The 22305-nt window shown below is 40.0% G+C and overlaps 1 protein-coding gene across 2 annotated transcripts in view; it reads left to right on the top strand.

Annotated features, from left to right (window-relative positions):
- The first annotated feature begins 2039 nt into the window (after positions 1-2039).
- apba2b (amyloid beta (A4) precursor protein-binding, family A, member 2b) overlaps positions 2040-22305 on the top strand; it is a 72980-nt gene continuing 52714 nt past the window's right edge. Inside the window, exon 1 of one of the 2 annotated variants that reach the window (XM_085180000.1) lies at positions 2040-2355. The gene's annotated coding sequence lies outside the window, so the exon portion shown is untranslated. The remainder of the gene's footprint in view (positions 2356-22305) is intronic. The other variant, XM_085181549.1, reaches the window with a different exon arrangement.

Genomic DNA, 22305 nt, shown 5'->3' with positions numbered 1-22305 from the left:
CTGGGGCGCACTGACAGAGGCGAGGCTGCCAGACACTGGCGCCACCAGGCCCTCTGACCACCACCAGTAGGCAACGGGTGAAGTGTCTTGCCCAAGGACACAATGACCGAGACTGTCCAAGCCGGGGCTCGAACCGGCAACCTTCCGATTACAAGGCGAACTCCCAACTCTTGAGCCACAATCACCCCCAGTAGGACATGGCCAGAACATCTCACATTGCCATGCTTTGGGGAAAGCTCATTTCCACTGCTTGTTTACACAGCGTTGTTCTTTCAGTCATTACCCAGAGCTCATGACCATACGTGAGGGTAGGAATGTCAACTGGCAGCTTCCCTTTTATGCTCAGGTCTCTCTTTACCACACTGGACCAGTACAGTGCCCATATTCCTGCAGAGACCACACCAATTCATCTTTCAATCTCCCCTCTCCCTTACTCATGAACAAGATGCCAGGATAGTTTGGACAAGAAATTTTTCATGTTGTTGCTGTGTGGGCTTTGGTTCCCCATCTCTTATTTTCAGCCTCTTTACCATTAGCAACCATCCTAAAGTATATTGTCAAATTGATTATTTAGCACAAATTTGACCAAAGTAATCAAAATATATTCATTAATGATAGTGCTAAGAAGTCCCATTTTTCCAGTGTATGACACACAAAGCATCAGTGTTCTTAAACATTCCAGTCTGCTTCTCTGTGTCAGATTTCAGCCTCCCCCATCTCTGGCAGTGCTTTTAGTTGTTGACTCAGTTGTGATGCACAGGAGCAGCCACTGGGTGACAGTGCTGTCTTCTGTCTGAAACCTGAGGCTGTGGCGTTTGTAGAGAAAATTGTTCTTGTCACTTAACTACTGCTTCTATAATTGATGTGAAAACACATCAATCTTTTTTTTTTCTACACGCAATAAAGTTCAAGATGGATCAGCTGTGGTCTACACAGTTAGTTAGCGAATCAGTTAAAAATACATTTTTATGTCAATTTTACAATCTGCTTCCTGATTTATTTCTGATTCTGACTTTAAAGACTCACCAAAATTTGCTATCATCTTTTGGAATTATTTATTGTACTTATATTCAGTGTGGCGCAAGCTATCAGCTCAGCTTATCAACAAGCATATTAATGTGGTAATAACGTTATGCAGGCACAGGGCTGTAAGGCTGCAAAATTAATAATAGAAAATGAACATCATTTCTGAAGCAACAGGAGGTACTTGGCCCTTTTTAATATGTTTTTGTTCTCAGTTTAAGCTTTTCAAATGACATGCAGTGGTTTACTGATCAGTGTCAACATTTCTTATGCTGTCTTTTAACCATTATAAAGAAATAAAGGATTTAGACATTTTTGCAAAGTATTGCATTCTGTTTTTACGTATCTCACACAGTGAACCAACTTTTACATACAGGGTTGTATTATTTTTCAACAATATTTTTGCATATGGTCTTTCTGTATACACTAATAAACCATTCATGTTCCTGTGCCATTAAAAGAGTTCAAAAATGAATCACCTTTTGGTAGTAACATTGTTTAGAGGTTTTATCTATGGCACCTTCTGGAAACAGAGCTTTGAGTTATTATCGAGTTATTATCAGAAACTTAATTTATTAAACGGTCAAAGTTTGATTGTTTGATTGATTGATTGATTGATTGATTGATTGTCTATTTGTTAGCAGTCTAGCATCCACAGTTTTCAAGATATCTTCACATTTTGTGTGATGACAGATATAAATAAGCTAGAGCTAATTTAATTTTGTTAAAAATTGGCTCAAGGTCACACTAAAGGTGAGAATCAGTAAAAACTTTATATTACCCACATTTTTTATGGATCATATTCAAACTTCATAACAACATACTAGGCATTGGGGGACATGAGCACCTAGGTGGGCTAATCATTTGACCTTGCATTTAGATGTATTTGACTATCTCCCAGTTCTTTTAACTGTCCCACTTTGCCCCACACAAATACTGTGTTTGTCCCACATTAGTTTGTCGGGATGTGGACGCTCGATTTCCTGTTTCCAGTGGTTATACACTGTGAGCGACACCACCTAAGCCCTCTTTGTAATGTAACAGTGACGGTGTAGTTCGAACTGCCACTCGGGTGGGGTAGCTGGCTCTTGCGTGACTGTTTCTTTCTTTTCTTTTCTTTTTTTTGTGCCGACCAGACAACCGCAGAGGGCTCGCTTTGCGTTATGCTCGTTCCGGGGTTCCGCTGCCAGCCGCTGTACTCCGTACGCTTTCTGTCGGTGATACACACACAAACGCACACACGCACGCACACCGAGTGATGCGCGACCAGCCAGCTCCATCTCTCGCCAATCTCAACACGAGGTGACTTGAGCAGCATATGACATTTTCCAGGTAGGATGTGTTTTGTTTTGTTTTTATTAAGAAAAGATACAAGCACGGTTGATCCCCGGTAACGGTTACAACCTCTACGCCTTCCTCCCAGGCATCGGGGAGGGGGGACAGGGTGCATGGATGCTGATCGCCCTACCCCGTGGATCTGCCTTTAGCATCAGTGTTAACAACGGGGCGCTGAGCTTTGAGGGAAATCGTTTCTTGCTGTCGAAGTTTATGATTCAGAGTGCTTGTTCTCACGGACAGCTCAGTTAAAAAGAAAAAAAAAGAAGCTCGGAGTAGGTCTGCTCAGACCTGCTGCTACAATTCTCGGTGATTCATCCATGCGCAGCCGAGTCTACGCCTAAAATGATCGATTGTACTTATATTGCAAATAGGCCTTTAGTTTCTCACGAGACGAGGAAGGTCATTAAATGTGGATGTCCTTAATGGGCACACATCTTTTCCAGCATCGTTTTATTTAAGGGGGTGGAAACCTCAGGCGTGTGCAGTTCTCTTTGTGGAAATGGCCCGTTTTCCATGATATGTGCCCATTTTCTTATAAATATACCCCATCCATGCCATTTCCCCACACGTGCCTAGTAATTGAATGAGATATTAGGTTAAGGAAGTAAAGTTAAAAACAAGTAAGGTGCTTTAGTCCCCACCACTTATACTGTTATATCCCTTTACTTGAAATCAAGTTAAGCAAACTTGAATGTATCTGAAGCCTGTGTTTAATATTAGATTTGTGTATCATGCAGTTCCAGCCACAGATGCTGGTGAGGACAGATGCTGACAGCATTGAGTCTGGCTGTTCATTGTGTTCAGAGGGAGCAGGGGACAGGCTCACAGGCTCTGCTTTGTATCACGCAGCATCTACCCTGATCCAGACATGCAGAATGAGTTTCAGTGTAGCCATCATCCAGTTGTATGGCATCCCCCTTTTTAGCTGTTTATAGTACAACTCTTGTTTTGTTGACTTCCCTGACAGCAGCAGCGGCAATGTCGATGCTGACCCACAGTCGGATAGATTTTAAGCTCCGTAATGTTATTACGAGTTACATAAGCCTTAAAGGATTCGCAGTGATACAGCCATTCAGTATTATATAGTGAATCTCTGTGGCATGATCAGGTGGCGTCGTTTGATCTGTGAAACAGGCCATGATAAGATTATGTTCACAATCTACAAACATACAATGAAAGCGTTTGGATAGTAGGTCACTGACATTATATAGATACATTTGCAGCATCTTACCCATGATTATAAAAAAGCAATCCTGCAGCCACATATCACCCATTGCCAAAAAATCTAAATGCTTTATAACTGATTTACTAATCTTTGCAATTTGTTAGTGTGCAGGCAGAGGAAAAAATGAGGAGAAATTTATAAAACTGGTACAAGTCAAGAGGTTAAAGATGGGATTGTGCAACAGACTGAAAGAGAAGAACAATGGCTGTGTTCAGCTCAGGAAGAGGGTGATGAACAGGACTGTGGAGGATAAGTGCAGAGAGAGGAGAGTAATTTATGGCTATTAAAGGAAGTAAAGGGCCCCTGGAGAGCCATGACAGATACTCATAAGGATGTGCACAGCATGTGAACTCGCTGGCGTGTTTAGAGCAGAGATGTCAGGTTTTTATCATTATCACCCCCTCCAACCAGCCGACCCCTCCCCAATCACCTTCCACCTTCAGGGCCGCGCTTTCTCTATAACATCCTCCTGTGCGTGGCTCTTCCACCACCACCCCTGCTTTATCTCAGAGCGGGAATCGTTTTCTGTGTAGCACCTGCAGTGAAGGACAGTCACCTTTTCTGCAGCCTGTTGGGATCTTGTTCAAGGCTGCAGTCGCAGGATACCAGATTGGACTCTGGGGGAAAGCCAGAAGAGGGCAACAACCTCTAGCCCTGCAGCGGAAATAATAAAAGATAATTAGTATTTGGAAATCTGTGATTAAATCATGAATAAGCTGCTCATTTAGACTCATTTAAACATAAATGAGTCTGTCTTAGCATTGTGGATTGCTGTGCCATTGGGGAATTTCAATATCCATTACATCAGCGGTCCCCAACCCCTGGGCCTCGGACCGGTACCGGTCCGTGAGTCGTTTGGTACCGGGCCGCAAGAGTTGAGGCTCAGGTGTGAAATGTATAGTTTTCAGGGTTTTTATCGGTTTTCAACATTATTTTGTTATCGTTTTTATCGTTTACTCAGTTTTCCTGGGTCTTTTCACGTGTGTTATGAATAAATCTTCTTTTTTTCGGTACCGGTACTAGTTTTATTTTGTTGTATTTATCTGCGACACCTTAAAGGCCGGTCCATGAAAATATTGTCGGGCATAAACCGGTCCGTGGTGCAAAAAAGGTTGGGGACCGCTGCATTACATGATATCATGAGCAATATCTTCTTAAAAGATTTGGTCTGTAAGCTGTGGATTTCATATGCAAAATGTTTACAGTTTGTAATCTGTTCATAAAGTTTGCCTAACTGAAGATACAATAAAAGACTATCGTGCCCTTGAGCGAAACATTCCAAGATCAAACCTACGGATATACAGTATCTGTTCATTTTCACGTGCCATTAAAATGAAATCATGACTTATGATGGCCTTTCTCTACAGTCTGGTGCTGTAGTGTTGTTACATTGGGTGAAAAATTAGAGGAAGCAAATTTCCTACACAGAACGTCTTGATGCATTCTCAATCATCCAGGAAAGTAAATCTCCAAAAGTTGATTCTGTTCATCTGGACGTAGCGTTTTGTGGGAGAAACGTTTCGTCACTCATCCAAGAGACTTCTTCACTCTCAGCTGACTGCAGGTTTCCCCAAATCCTACAACACAGAGCGAACACCATCCCCACTGACACAGCGGCCAGGGAGGTAGAAGAATAGCACATCAAGAAGGCCCTGAGTAAATGTGGTTATCCCAGCTGGACTTTTGTCAAAGCGGGAAAGGCACCTAAAGAAAGCTCCAGCAAGACAACCGCTGCCCAAGCAAAAACCTGTAGTGATCCCATATGTGTCAGGAGTATCGCAACAGTTGAGATGCATTTTTTCTAAACACCGGGTCTCTGTGGCTTTTAAACCCCAAAACACGCTGCGCCAAAAATTGTTCCACCCCAAGGATCGGGTCCCCGACACAAACAGAGTAACATAGTGTACGATGTTAAGTGCCAGGAGGATTGCCAGGATTTATACATCGGAGAAACCAAACAACCTCTGGCGAAGCAGATGGCACAACACAGAAGAGCTACCTCGTCAGGCCAGGACTCTGCAGTCTATTTACACCTACAGGCCAGTGGACACTCTTTCAAGGATGAGGATGTACACATCCTGGACAGGGAGGAACGCTGGTTTGAGCGCAGAGTCAAGGAGGCCATTTACGTGAAAAGGGAAAGACCATCTCTGAATCGAGGAGGGGGCCTAAGGGTACATCTTTCGCCATCTTACAATGCTGTGATTGCAGCCATTCCCCGACTCTCTGTGAATGTTACTCATGGCCATTGATCAGTGGTCTTTGATCAGTGGGTTTTGGTCAGTGGTTGTTGATCAATGGTCATGAGAATTTGCATAATTATGATTAAGGAACTGACCTCCCAGCCCATTGTCCCTTCAGTGGACTGGTTTCAGTCATTATGCAAATGTACTGTTTATAAGATTTGGGGAAACCTGCAGTCAGCTGAGACTGAAGAAGTCACTTGGATGAGTGACGAAACAGATGAACAGAATCAACTTTTGGAGGTTCCTAGACAGAATTTAGCATGAAGCAGACAATCTACAAACCACAATGTGTCTGTATGTTAACTAGCAAACAGCTCAGAGCTTGTTTCCGTAATCCCCTTTAAAATGAATTTAAATTAATATGACTTCCGTTCAAACAGAGAAACCAACCAAAGACATGAATCTCTTACCTGTTTATATCAATGCATAATTTATTCAATTTTTGGTTTGCACTACAATCATTACATCCATTTGCTTAAATGCTTGTCTAATGGGTCATAGTTAGGCTGGAGCCTATCCTACCTGTAAAACATAGCCTGGTCACCAGTCTGTCTCCAAGCCAGGTTTTGGACTACAACATCTGATATTTTGCAGCAATACTGACTCTCTCAGTACTGTCGGTAGATGTCCAGGCCTGTCTCCAGTCACCTCTTACTTCTGTATATTTTGCTTCCAAGGAGTCAGACTTTCTGGTAATTTTTTGGTAATTCTGTTAAGTGGCATTAAATAATACTTTTTCAGGCTTCTGAAGAACTGTCAAAGTTTTGCTTTGGACATTGGCTGCTTTTTCACTCATTTTCACTTCAGTCCTTGGACCTAACAAGGTGATTCCCAGAGAGCTAATAGATGAAAATATAGCATGTCTAGGCATGGTGTGCAATGTGTCCTTGAAAAAATTGAGGAAACTGGAGAGGTGGAGGACAAAAAAAGAAAATGATCATGCCTGAAAACAATATAGCCAGTAGGACAGTATCTGAAAGTCTTAAGAAACAGTTGATCCATCTGCTGTTCACTGAAGCCTCATCAGAAATGGGCTCGGTGGAAGGTTAGAATTAACCTTTACTCAAGAATTACTCAAGAACTGGACTGAAAATCAGCAGTAACAAGTCTGATGGAGTGTTGCATCTAAATTTGAAGTATTTGGCTCAAATTGTCATCAATATCTACAGAGGAGGTCAGGAATGAGTTATAACAGTGAATGTCTACAGGCACTATTAAAACATGGTGGGGGATCTGTCATGGCTCTGTTAGCCAGTGGTGGAGGTTTTGTCAAAAAAGAGTTTTGAGTGTCTTTAAAGAAGACTGGAGAACTATTCCTGAAGACTGCTTAAAGAAATTACAAGAATGTTTGCCTAAGAGAGTTCGGACTGTGTTGAAGAATAAAGGTGATCACACCAAACATTGACTTACAACCTTCTTAGAATTGTAGATATTTGCCTTATATACTGTATTTCCATGAACATTTGCACATTTTCAGGAAGTCACTGCACAAACTTTGCCAGCAAAACATTAAGTTATTCGGGTTGGCTTTTGCACAATCTGATAAATTATATATATTTACAATATGAAATGCCTTCAATAATGTACAAACCCAGAGAAATGTGTTTATTTCAGTGTAAGGGCCATTTAATTTTTGGTTGTCTGTCAATGCAGTCGTTTCCCCTTTAGCACCTATAGACAACCATTGTAATAATGTTACTACAGCATTCATAAATTCGCATGTAGTTCATTTTAGTGTGATTATTTGGACATGGATATCACTACTAGGCTACTTTTTGCTTGACTTCACCACGTGGCTGTATGTGTAGTCCACCTCAATGTCATCGGTCCACCTGTTTAATGTTAAGCAAGCAGTTATCATGACATTAGCAATGTGACAAAACTCCCATGATCCCACACTACTTCACAAACGCCGTCAAATTGGATCTTTTGGTATTGACTGAGAAGCGCCTAGTGGCAGAAAGCAGTCTGATCATTGAAAGCTTTTGAGATCACTGCTCTGCTGTCATATTCTCCTGTCGGTATGAGTTGTTCAATTATTCACCATCTATGGAGGGTTTATATCCAGATGGCATCATCGCTAGAGTCAGTCTCGTTTCTTCTCAGCTTCACAAGCGAAGAGCTGTGCAACACAGGGACAAAACATATATGAATCAAAATGAGCAGCCAGAGTCTGATTGCTTTTTTTCTTCTTAACATGATTTCTTAATAACACTTAATGCAGTGGTGGCAGCTATTCACACAGTTTCAAAGGGTGGACTGTGTAAACCTCTGCTGATTTTGTTAAATTAGTTTTGGTGCCGTAATTTAAAGAAAAAGCAACTAAAATCCAAAGTAATATCTTAAAAAACAACAAAAAGTCGTCTTTTGAGCAAGCTTAGCTTAACTTTTATTATCCTGCTACCTCATGTGTATTTGTGTACTGCATAACAAATGCCTGATGATTTTCATGGTTTCTAGCATGTAATTTGAACTCATTACGCAGCATCATTAAACATCTCAGTGTTAAAAGGTCGTGCTCATTTTGTGAATTTTTGTCAGGACTGATTGGCTCCCCCCCACCCACCAGACGTCAGTGGGATTGCTCATCATTGCTCAGTCTTCACTCACTCAGATTTAGATTTGCATGGAGATTAAAAATAAGTCTAAACATTTAAGCTGTTAATACATATTTAGAGGAGAGCGCATCCTTGGTAGAGGTATGTGCGTTTTAAATGCAATGTTGTTTTGTTTGGCAGTCTACCATATGGGGCTTAAATTAGATTAAAATACAGAAAAAATTGTTGCAGCCAGCCAAAATAGTCAATATGAAGAAAAACATTTTGAAAATTAGAGCTGACAGAAGGACATCTACATGTAGTCATTTAAAATATGCTGCACCTTTCTCTTCCTACCGGCTGTGCTTCCTAAAGGTAATATGAAAAAGCAGCGTCCAGCAATAGTATAGTGTTCATCATTTTCCCTACACAGCTTCACTGGCTGCTCTGGATGCGCAGCAAAGACTTTAATCTTGTGCTTTTCAGCTTACGCCAGCTGTTTTTTCTTCTTCTTTTTTTTAAGTTTGTAGTCTAATCAAAATTCAGTCTTTGTCACAACCAGAAATGGTTTTCTGGTTCATTTGTGGGCTTGATTACAGCATCAAAACTCAGAGGAGACAAGATTTGACTCACCATAACACAATGATGAGAATACTGCTCCCAAGATAGCCTCATGACATATTCAATTTGACAATCATTACAAAGTTGTCCTTTTTAAATAATAAAAAATCATAATGGCACAACATATTTATCCTAAGTGATTCTAAATCATGAAGCTGGTGAAAGATAATTCTCTCTGTCTTAACCATATAAAATGCCAGGCTGTTTAACATCTACTGTCAGATGTCTTTGAATGAACCATGAATATCCTGAAGGACTTAGGTCGAGTTAGGTCAGGCTCTGTTGTCCAGCTCTTGATTACGCCCATGAATACGACAGCCGTATCAGTGTTCCTTCATTTGTTTGGACAGCCGTGTCTCATTGAATTTCAGTATTTCCTTGAAAGTGTGGTCTGTGTCTTCCCCTGTTAAATGCATTTTTTAAAGTCCGGTCGTCTTTGATTTTAGAGCCAATGTTATCATCAATGCAGCCATTATGGTAGTCTGAAGTGACTTGACCAAGCATTTCTCTTGATTATCTGCCAGCTTTTGACTTAGGGGTCAGACTTAGTGTTATTGCTCTAACAGGTGAAGGAGCACGGATAAATCCAGGTCACGTTCAGTGGATCAATCGGGCGTGGTTAACACTGTTAGGAGGATGTTTGTTTCATAGTTTGTGACAGTTCTTAAAGTATAAGCTTATCTTTGAACTGTTGTTTGAATCTCAGCAGCTCTGTGATGCTTCGGTTGGTATATAGATAGCATGCAACGTTTACCGCAGTTTGTATTTATAGATAAAGGAAAAGATGAAGAAAATAACCAATAACCTGTTGGCTCTACATGTTATCCTTCTCGTCAACAACAGGCTTCTTTCGTCTTCCTCTTGTTCGTTTGCAAAAACCAGAGTCTCCTGATTGGGTGAAACTTTTCTTCACCTCCTTCAGTGCATTAGTGGCCAGCACCTTCAAGTAATCAATTTCAAAGCAGTGACGGACGACTTGAGGCATGAAAGTTGGCGAGAAATGTTTCAGGCCAGAAGGAAGTGTTTACACGCTCCTGTGTTTTCAAAATGACACCATGCTGAATCAGGTGTGAAGAGCAAGAGCACATTGTCTGGAGCTCTTCAAAGCAGACAAGTGGCATCTGCTACACAGGTATATTGTCTAATTGAGGCATCTTCAGTGTAGTAATTAATTTATTACATTCTTTTAATAAAAATACAATGAAAAGATATTGATGAGAGGATGAAGGGGAGGATGCTGAACTAAACTGGGAGACTGGCTCCAGACAGAATTACTGGCCACATATTCGTGGATTAGAATTAAAGTAAACACACAAACATAGAATTAATTCAAACCTTTTAATGAGCTGATTAGAAGAAAACCTTGACTTTCAAGACATAATGTGTATATGAAAGCATGAACTTCATGAAAAAAACAAACACAATGCAGTAATACCAACATTAAAAACGGCATTTTCTACACAGCAGTGCAAGCATTTTACCTCTTTTTGCACGTAACTGTGAAAATGTTGTATAGCACTTAAAGGTGTGTCCCTTCGTGCTGTTCCCTGGTTGGATTTCTGAACAATGAGTCTGTGAATTATCGACTTTATACTGCACATTATTTCTTCCAAATGCGACGGTGTCTCCTAGAATCAGCGAGGTGATACTTACACATCATTTCACCTCTCTTTATGGAATTAGCATGCAAATGAGTCCAAATCAGTTTCACACTCTGTGACTAAATCAGGTCACATTGGGAAGAAAGCAAAATGGCAAAGGAAGAAAGAGAGAAAGAACGAAAGAAGCCGTTCTCCCACAGTGCTTGGGTGAAAGAGAAACCCATTCATAGCTGCATTAATCATGGGTGGCAATAAAGAATGGCTCTGAGGCGGCGCTCGGGGAGGGAGGAAGTAAGAAAGACGGGGAAAGGAGCAGCATTGAAACCGTCGTATTCATCAACTGGATCTGCCTGAATTCAAACTGTCCTCTGTAATTGAGGTCAGGGCAACTTAAACATCTGCTGAATGTACAGTAAAGTAAAATGTGTTTGCCCTCTTCTAGATTTCTTAGGTTGTTTCAGATTATCAAATAAAAATTAAATGATGATTTCATTTATTAAGGGATGAGAAACTCTTCCTGTCAGTATTTTATAATACATGCTAAAATAATGTCTAAAATAATGTTGTACATACTGTATGTTCCTTTCCAACTTGTCATGAAGTTACCAAGCAGCATTATTGCAGGGTGAAAACTACTGCTCGTTAAATGAAAGAAACATTCAAAGGATTCAGAGCAGCAGGTCTTCACGTTTTACAAAAGACTCACAAAAAACAGTGAGAAAAATCTGTCCTGTGTATCACACACATGCCAGAGTTTATCATAAAACGAGGTTATGGAGAACCACGAAGGTTGTTGTAGAAGCTCTGCTTCTTTTCTGCGCATTTTAGTATTTTTAGGTGTTTTCACTTTTCTCTTTATGCCCCTTGTGCTGCTGTAACAAATGAATTTCCCCAGTGAGATGTTATGTAAAGTCCATGTCTGATGTGTACAAACCTGTCCAAATGTACCTGGCCCTAACGTAATTGAATGACCCCCAAACCTAATAATTGTATGTTTTGCCCTTGGCATCAAAAACTACAGTCAAACATTCGTGATAGCTTGCAGTGACTCTTTCCAAAAACAGATTTGAACTAGGGCTGTTCGATATAACAATATATATCGGATGACGATATAAAAACGTCTAAACGCAAAATAAACTGTTTACGGCAATATTTTTTCATCGTTTTGATGGTCATTGTAGTGGCTATATTAATTTCTTAAAGTTCTCTCTTTCTCTTATATTAATATAACCACACTACGGACGGACAAGCGCCTGTTTTTTTGCGTTGTGGTTAGCAACAACGACGGTAACGCGTGTCCGCTTGTTTATGCTCCACATAAACCTTTCACAATAAAGCTCAAGATCCTGTTGAGACTTTTCAAAATAAACCGAATCACGCGAAAGAGCAGATTATTTATGGCTGAGAATTCAAAAAAGAGCCACCAGGTGCTAAAAAATAAACCTTAGACTCAAACGTTAGAACAGGCTAACTACTTCAGGCCTGTAATAAATACTCACAAAGAAAACGGAAAGAAGCCTTTACAACTTATGTCTAAAAATGTATAGTTTCATGCATCGGTTAAAACACTCGACTCCAGCTACATGACGCGCAGCTGGAAACACTTCCCGCAAGACGAGCTGCCCGAGATTCTACAAAGAATTTACAGAAAATGTTACATTTTTGTGATATGAGATTTTGGTCATATCGCACAGCCCTAATTTGAACGTTTGTGGGTGATTAAAAGCATTAAACAAGATTCAAAGTTACAGCTGAGATCTGTAATTACTGTCTGAAAATAGACTACAGTTTTGACTGGCAGGTTTATTAACTTAATGTTCACAACCTGTTGCTACAATTTGATAATGAAATATGCCACTGTCTTCCCATGTAGAGTTATTTCAGAGAGCGGTGTTTTTTCTGTGATAAGATTATCTGGGCCAGACTGAAGAAGGTGCCTTCAGAGACGTTGAAAACATGAGAGCATAGGTAGACCAAAATTAAGAAGCAGCTTGTTTTGGTAGTGAATGCTGTCACACGGTGAATAATGGAATGAATACTTACAAAAAGGTTTTTTAATACAGCTGAAACCCAATAAGGAATATTGTCTTGACAGCCTTAAAAGAAATTGTAATGAATTTCTTTTTTGGCTCAGCAGGGCCCCATTTATTCATTGTAAGCTGCTCATCACTGGCTCTCAGCAGGTCTCTGCATCCCATTCATAATCCCAAGTCATCATTCTGACTCTTATTCAGGACTTAAAGCCTTTGCATTGTACTTGCATGTACTGGATACCCCTTTTAGTTATTTTTCAATAGCAATAAACCCTCCCGGGGTTGCAGGATGCATAACTGTGCCAGCCAAAGACATTTGCAGTATTTTGCAGATGGTAGAAGTTTGCCTTTTAACTTGTGTAAAAAACTGTGAATGCCTGTGTTTTCCTTGCCGAAGCCTAACAACATAATTTTGAACCTAAACCTAACCAAACAGAAGAAAACCAAAGTAAGAGTCCAAATGAAAAAGACTCAGAACTCCTGTCTTCATGCTGGTTGGTCATGTGATTGTGCCATTCACAATCTCACCTCCCTCCCAAATCCGTAATAACAGGATATCAGTGTAACTGTCATAATAATGCCCTGTGTCGAACTGTTATGTTAAAATAGGATGAGACGAGCTCAGCATCAGTATTTGACTAGCTCGGACTGATTTTTAGTATTTTTCCCTTGTTTCAGTTCAGACACTGTTGTTAGTATCCGTGCATATGATAAGACACTATGCAAACTATTGTCTTATGTGACATGTGAATTTCAATGTTTTGCGCAAATGTGCATATTCCAAAAATCCCTATTGCAGCATTTTCAGACCATATAGCATAGCCTGTCAATCCCACTTCTAATACTAAGTCTGGTGCATTGAAAATAACAGTTACAGTTAATAATGTCCATACCACGACCCCCAAACACCACAACAGTGATGTTATATAATGTCAGTGTGCGATGAAAGTCTTGGCTAGCTAGCAAGAATTGACATTTCCATGGCCACTGATGACATGTCCTTCAACTTCTAAATGAAAATTGCAGAATTAACTGTAATGAACTGCATGAAGCTGTATTTCCTGAGTGTGAATGCACTTACGTGCCCAAAGTATAAGTGAGTATGGACTTACTTGAGATATGCATAATTGCATGTACTTCTTATCGAGCATTTCAACTTTTTTTCCCAACCTTTTTTTAAAAATTATTCCTAAAAACAGTCAAGTTTGTTCATAGAAAAGTGGAAATATTGGTATTAAAAGATGTAATTAGAAAACCAGGAGTTACAATAGAATAAGCATTTGGCCGTGATTAGAACTAGAGTGTGACCTTGGTGCACCCTTTTTCAATTTGGTCCTGCTGTGTTGTGAGTCATAAAAAGAGCTCTGTCCCTCAGTATGCTGTCACTTATGTCATCAGTTAGACTTTAGATGCATTCACCAAGCCAGCTCATTAGCTACCGCTATTGTCTGAAGAGCAGCATGACATTAGCATTTAGATGTGCAGAGAGCCTCACCTGCTGCTGTCATTGTTACAATGTGCAGGCAAGTTCACGTTGAGTAAATTTATTTTCTTAGCAGACGTAAATGTTTTTTATTTTTCTCCATAATGCAACCTTGTATTGTTATTCGAGCATGATGAATGCGAGCCGGGCTGATTTTGTATTGCATTGGAGTACAGTGCTAGCCTCTGGGCCATTATTTCTATAGCCACGCGTGTTTGTTGATAGGCAGCACAGATTACTGTTCATCGTTTGTGTGATAAAGCTGAAGGAACGTAACCAAATTGATGTTTTATCTATAGTGTCAGGCTTGCTCTGGGAGAAAAGCATGAAAAAGTGGAAGAGCGAGAGAGAGAGACGAAAACAATGTAATTCTGAAACCTTTTTATAAAAATGGTGCAGATGAGCTGGCAGCTTTACTTACAATGGATTCTTTTTCTTCATACCTGATCACAAGACGTGTTTATTCTCAGTGAGATCAGCAACTCCAGCTTGACTCAGTGTTGACAGTTGTGCTTAACCCTGATGATCGGTTTACTTAGATTTTGACTCATAAACGTCACAGAGTTATCGTAGATTTACTGTACTGAAAATATGTCTTGAAGTCTTGAACGTTCAACTGTATAGTTTGTCATGATGTTCTGAAAAATATACCTACCTATACCTCAGACCCTAATGCATATACACCAGACTCACACTCCTTGATGCATGTCTGCAGTGCCATTCTGTTTCTTTGGATGTTTTGTTATAGGTTACGTGTTATAGCAGGAAGGATGCATTTGGATGTAGCAAAAGATCCCATCAAGGATGTGCTGTCTATTTCTGGGTGTGTTTGGTTGTTTTTTGGCGTATAATTTTGGGGTTTAAAATGAATTTCCTCACTGGACAGTTAATTAAGTATGGGTTGGACCCCCTTTTGCTTCGATTCTTTGTGTCATAGATTCAGCAAGAAACATCCCTCAGAGATTTTGGTCCATTTTAACATGATAGCATCACACTGTTGCTGCAGGTTTGTTGTCTACACATCCATGATTTGGATCTCCTATTCTACCACATCTCAGAGATATTGTACTGGTGACAGTCGAAGGCCATCGAGTACAGTGAACTTATTGTCACATTCAAGAAACCAGTTTGAGTTGATTTCACTGTGGTCATAAAGTGATGGACATGGTCAGCAAAAATCCTCAGTGCCGTTTAAGTGATGCTCAGTTGGTATTAAGGTGCTCAGAGTGTACCAAGAAAATATCCCCCACATCATTACGCAGACATCACCAGCAGTCTGAACTGTTATTACAAGGCAGGATGGATCCATGCTTTAATGTTTACACTAACTTTACTTACCCTAGCAGACAGTTTCCCAGTCTTATTTGCACACGCTTATTTTTAGTGAGCTTGTGCACACTCACCTAAAAAGTCTCGTTTCCTGACATGAGTGGTTTTCTGCTCTTGAGCGCACCTAACTCAAGGTTGGATGTGTTTGGAGATGCTCCTTTGCATACCTTGGTTGTAATGATGTTGAGTTACTGTCCCCTTTCTCATGACCTCTGGCATTAACAAGGCATTTTCATCCTGAATATTTTCTCTTTTTTGGACCATTCTCTGTAAACCCTACAGATGGCTATGGGAAAATCCCAGTAGAACACCAATCGGTGAAAATTCAGACCAGCACGTCTGGCACCATTAACCGTGTCACACTCAAAGTCGCTTAAATCACCTTTCTTCACCATTCCGAAGCAAAAATTGAACTTCAGCAGGCTGTCTTGGCCATGTCTACATGTCTAAATGCAGCCATGTGATTGGCTCAGCAGATATTTGCATTAAGAATCAGTTGAATAGATGTCGCTGGAGAGCAAACGTCTTGCTATGATGACTGCAGGGTATATATGCGTGTCTCTGTACCTTATCTCGCCTTGAATGAAAATTTGTATAAACATCATCACACGTACAGTGATTAACATCTAAGCCTATTTTTTTTTTAAAAAAGACAGATTTATTATAAATCCATATTCTTTGGATTTTCATATATTTTATGTTATTTCATCATCCCCTGAGAATCCTATGTTGCGTTATTCATCTACTTATGCATCATACACAGGCTTGTTTCTCAAAACAGGCCCATTCTGAGCCATCTATAATCTATAACGCTCATCAATAATTTTGTTGTTGTTGTTGGTAGGGAGTGACTGCCTTAGCTTTTGTTTTCCCACGACACGCTGCAACATTTTAGAATAACATTCAAATGAAGAACAGGACAGGAGTCAACAAGTCTGGGTGTGTGTAGCTGTGCCAGGATGCCTAAAAGACAGTCAGTATTTCAGTAATACTCCTGAGCCTCGATTATGTTGTTGTGCTTATTCTTTTGTTGTCATTTTACGGTACACTGAAGGTTTATTTTGGATGCTTTATATAATCCACAATCATCAAAGGACAATACAAAACACAAACATCTGGTTTAAATGAGGACTGCAGTCGTGGATATAATCTGCGGTTATCGCTTGTGCTTTATGCACGCTAGTGTGTTCAGTGGCAGGAAAGAAACTGGGAATTGTATATTGGAAAACTGCGAGCATTCAAAAATAGATTTCATTTTTTTCGGAGATAAGCAGCTAAAAAAAGAAAAGAAAGTCAGTTGAAAATTAAAATATTGGTGCCTCACATTGAATGTAGCACTGCAGACTTGAAAGGTGCACGCCCTTTTAGAGAGTACTCACACTGAACCAACCTTCAAGCAAATGATGCTCACATCACTGGGAAACTGAATAAAAGGTAAGTAATGCTGCATTGCTACACTGCACATTTAAAATCTGTTGATCATTTAGGGAATAATAGAATATTCAGACAGACTGACAGAATATGAGACTAGCTTTCACTAAACCATTCTGTTTCCTGTTTGCTGCTTTCTACAATGAGGTGTTTTTTTGTTAAATTTTGAACACTATAAAATAAAAAGCAAAGGTTCAGGGTTTCTATAAAAGACTATGCATCTGTAGACACACAAACTAGAAACCCTGAATGTGTATTACACTAGATTAAGCTAATTGCAGATACACTGCATCAGAGAATTTCCCGTGCCTTCTGATTGTGGTTCAGGAGGTACTTAAAGGTCATGAAAGAGCTTCTGTACTTACGCCAAAAAAAAGAAAAACAGTATGTGTGTTTGGTCTTACACGCTGAAATCGGAGCTGCCTGTGCTGACCTCTCAGCCTCGGTCGACGTGAGTTAGCTGAGGAATACTAATGAGAGAACTGGGTTTCAGCTGAATGGATAATGAATTTAAAAACAACAACACAAGTTGTTGTCTCAGTGTTCACAGCGCTGCTTTGTCATTACGGTGTGGTGATGGTAAACCCTCTATACTGCAGCATAAAACAGAATCGGTGGAATAAAGCATTTGCTTCGGCTTAGCACTAACTGCTAAACATTGCTGCAGGTCAGGACAGCTTGTTTATCTGTGCTCTGCCTTTAAATCCCACTCAGTTCACCCTCTGTTCAATCTTTAGGTGCCTTAGGTCTGCAAGACAGAAAGGATTGCTTAGTTGTTGTTGTGGAAAAGGAGGTCAAGGAAGCGTGGTGTGAGCAAACCTGTATGCTGATGGGATGCTAAAACCAAGGAGAGGCCCATGTGAGGCTTCAGAGTGAGCATAATGTATGTTTTTTACCTTTCATGATAGAGGAGGAAGGGAGGATGGAGATCAGTGGGGTAGATTTCCTGCTGGAGATGAGCTCTGAGTGGATGTGTGGGTGTGGCTTCAAGGATGCTGTACAGCTGTCAGCTTGCTTTTATGTGCGTTTGCTTGTGTTCACCCATACAACATATGAGTAATATTGAGGTTCACTGGCTATCTACTGCTTTTAGCCCTAATTAATAATTTTTGCAGTGACTTCAATCAACAGCAAATCATTTTACATTTTAGTAGCTGCAGCCTTACTACGAATATTAACTGTGTCAGAGTTCTGGGCAAAACGCCGTTTTGAAATTTCTTCTTTGTGCTGTCAAACAGTCTGTCATTCCTGTCAAAAGTAAAACTGTCATGTGAATAACTGAAAGAAGAGCAAAGTCTCTGGATAAACTAAGAGGTTCGCGGCTGTCAAAACAAAGTGAACTTGACATTTTCTGTTGGCATGTTTGTTCCCTCCAGTTTTTTTTCTCATACAGGTTTAAGCCTGATTGCTCTGTATTACCACCAGGCGATGGAAATCAAATCTCTGAAGTTGCATGGTTATTTTACCAACCTTTGACAGTGTGAGCCACTACTTACCTTGAAGAGTTTGAACAAGTGCTGTTCTACATAGTGCAGTGCTGTGTACAGACAAATAACATTGCTTAAATAGTAACTACTCTTGGAAAAGGGGCAAAGCATGACCGTTTTTAATTGCACTAAACAAGCCCACCATTACCTTTGAAGAGTGGCTATGTAGGCTAATTTCCATCTAATTTCCAAGACTTGCAGTTGGTGGGGAGGTGTCTTGTAATACCATAAAAAATAAATGCCCTTAAAATATGTATTTAGTATTCAGTCACGAGTGCATGTGCATAGAGTTGCCCTTCTAATTTCTGGGTTGAATGCTCACAAACAATTATTACTTTACAGTAAATCAATTTGTACTTACAGCTGTATGGCTTTGATAAGGCAATTAAGAAAAGCAGAAACAAGAGAGGCAAATATTTATGAAAAGTATTGCTTATGTAAGAAACTGAAAAACATGTGCTCATGCCACACTGGATCACATTGGCCTAAGTTAATATGATGCTGGGAATTACACTGGTCCAAGGTTCCTAGATTGCTGCTGACTTGAGTTTTGTCTGCTATTGGAGGTTTGTTTTTCTTCCCCTGATTGGCCCGAAGTGTGATCTGCTGAGGGTTTTGTCTTTAACACTGCAGTGTGCTGCAGTATGAGTTGGACTTTTGGGACCAAAACAAGCCTCAGGGCTGCATGCAAGTAGGAGAGGAGCCATTGTAAGCTGTGCTAAAAAGGAAGAGACACTTTCACTGCTAACATGCATGTATTTGTGTCTTTGTGGGCACAAAAAACTGTGGAGATTGATACCATGTGAGGACTAAGACTGAGTTTGGGTTTCACCCTGGTCAAGGTTAGGCGACGCATGTCATGGTTTATTTTGTGAAAAACCTTTGGAGAGTTAGAAAGTCAAAGCAATTTCATTACGAGCACAGTACAAATTACAAGCGTGTGCTGCCACAGATAATGAGAAAATTGTATTGGAATGTATCCTTTGTATTTCAGAACAAATCACAGAATAAATACAGTGTCTGTTTTTCCTCACATTATTTTAGTAGCTCCTTTGTCTTCTGCCTTTCGCACAGGTATTGCTCATCTCTTCTCCCATGTGTCTGCTAAACTTTGTTTCTTTAGAAGAGTGACTCACTAAGTGTTCACTTGCAGTTCAAAAGACTAATTTATTCCTGTCTTCATTCTGTCTGTGCAACTTTTGCGAGATCAACAAGATATGTTGTGTGAGGACTTAAGAGTGTTTGAAACCTGCTGTTTTGAAGCATTTTTAGTACTTGTTCAACAGTAGCTATTGCATTGGTTTCTTGAGCTGTTCTATTTTATTTGGCATAGAAGTGCTGCCGTTGCTGACTTCATCACATATTACACACACCGGTGCTTGACCACCTTCTTTCTGACCCCTGTTGCTTTTATCAGCACATCCCCCACTGACTGTCGTGAAGGAGCCATTATACTGATGCCAGCAGTGTGTGTGTGGTGTGGTGTGTTTTACGGTTGATCTGATCCAACTGCTAAGTGAGGACAGCAACCCTGAAGTTGTCACAAGAAGGACTCAGGCCGTGAGCATGAGATGTGACATGTGGGTTAGGCTTAGTGGCAGATGGTAAAACCCAGCTGATTTGGGGAGAAATTGCAGCTGAGCTAATGTTGCTGATTCAGTATGTCTTGCCACATCCATACCTCTGCCTGTAGAGAAAGGTCGTTGGTTTGATAGCTCTATTTGCTTTCTGAGCTTTTTGCTAAATAAAATTAAAGCCTTGAGACCAGCATAAGTTTTACTTTACAGTTTTCCTATCTCGTTGTGTAATTAAATCTATTGATTTTCTTTACCTTGAAATATAAAGCACCTTGATCTTCTCCTGTATAAATAAAATTGAAAAAAGCTTTATATTACCCAAAATTTGTATGGATCGTCTTCAAATTTCACAACAATATACTAAGCATTTGACCTTGAGCTTCATTGTTAGCACCCGAGGTCAAACCTTGAAAAACTGTACATACATATTTTGTTTTAATTTGTTACATATTTGTTTGAAATTTGCACTCCTGTTGTATTTACTGAAGTTTAGGTGCGGTGTTGAGAGCAGATGCTGTAATTATACCACAGTGGAGATGCCTATATACAAATACAAATATACAAATGTTTATACAAGCCTTTTGGAACCTTCACACACACACACACACACACACACACACACACACACACACACACACACACACACATATATATATATATATATATATAGCCACATGAAGCATCCTACCAAATTGGTGAGACAGCTTAGACTTGGAGAATGTGCACTGCAATAATAAAAAGATGATAGGATGTCCAATATTGCAGCCTTCTTTGTGCTGCTACATTTGGACTCTAAGCTGGGAACTGAACCGAAAAGCATAACAATGAACCCTTGGGAGCTCCTTAACTTGCCTGGATGTCCACTCAGGTTGTGGTGTAGACACAAACAATGAGTAGAGGAGGGAATAAGAAGGAATAACAAAGGAAGAGGAGGGTGAAGAAATGTTATTCTGGTGGTTTGTTGTCTTTAACTAATTGTTAAATGTATCCTGAAGCTTGGATCTATTGTTTTAAAGCCTTTGTTCGTTTTAATGCTGCAAATGTGCAAATCAAGTTGAAGGAAGTGACACCAAGAGCGAGTGAAAGACACCGTTGATTTACATACGAGGGAGAGGTAAATACATTAGAGGTTTGCCTAGGCAACCGAAGCCTGCAGTGTCTTCTCGCAACCAACCGTTAGCTGATCCACGAGGAGCAAATTGGTTTGTATGTAGACACAAGGGTTTAGTTTCACACAGAGGATTCGCACACTTTAAACAGCCTGAGCATTTGTATGAATTAAGGCCATTAACTGATCTCAAACTATAACACAGCCATAGCTGACACGTCTTTTGGTTACGGCTGACTGAAAAACAAAGAGTAAACTGTCACAGAGACTTACACAACTGTGCTTTTTCATTTCACTTTCATTTTTATTTATATGGCAAGACAAATGTCGCCTCAAGGTTCTTTATATCGCAAGGTAAAGCTATAAAGAAGAGTGCAGTTTTGCTTCATTTACCACCTTGTCGCTGTGGAGTTTTTGAATTCAGCAGCTGTACTGACTGAGTGCCGTTACTGTTGATGATTAAACCTGTTAGCACTGTCTCTCACGCTATTGAGTTTAAAGTTGTTTTAGAAGTATACTGTGATAAATATTCACAAATACAAGCTGGAGACGGAGATTTTGTGCTGATGAAGGTGAAGGAGGAGCATTGTGGGACTACATCACTGAAGACATACCATAAGAAGGGGTGAAGAGGGGAAGATGTAAGAATACTTGAGCAATTCAAAGTGTTGTGAGCCTCTCAACACTGCCTTTCCTCATCATTTATTAATTATCTGCTAGAATATTCATCCTCCCTGGCACAGCACTGTTCTCCTGTAGGGAAGGAAATTAATAGAGCTCTGTATCATCCTGACACTCAACAGTGTATTACAGTCTTTGTTATTGTAGTCACTTGAATGTTATCCATCATTAACCAGCGTCCCCTGTTCACGTCAAGTTGTCCTCTTATATGGTGTTTACTGTTGATTTTGACTCTCTCTTCAACAGTCAGTCTAAAATTAAGAGTCTTCATAGAGAGAGAAAAGATGGGCACCTTTCAATAAAAGAGGCCACACCCTTACGTCCAGTATGCAAAGGAATAAATCATATTCATAAAATAATTCCTCCCCCTTAGTGTTGAATGAAGGAGTTAGGGAGTTTATAAATGGGAGGCTCTGGAGATTTTTTTCTTTGGCCACAGAGGTTGCTTGGGACTAACTTTATCTGCACTGTTGCTTAAAATCCATGTATTTTAAGCAATATAAATGATGATGGGTGCAATTAGAGTCAGCCAATGCATTGCAGGGTTGTGCGTTTAGAGTGCTATCTTTCTGTTGTACCTTACTA

Source organism: Neolamprologus multifasciatus, chromosome 1 (genome assembly GCF_963576455.1).
Source record: "Neolamprologus multifasciatus chromosome 1, fNeoMul1.2, whole genome shotgun sequence".
Lineage (NCBI taxonomy): Eukaryota > Metazoa > Chordata > Actinopteri > Cichliformes > Cichlidae > Neolamprologus > Neolamprologus multifasciatus.
This window is presented reverse-complemented; position numbering and strand designations above follow the sequence as displayed.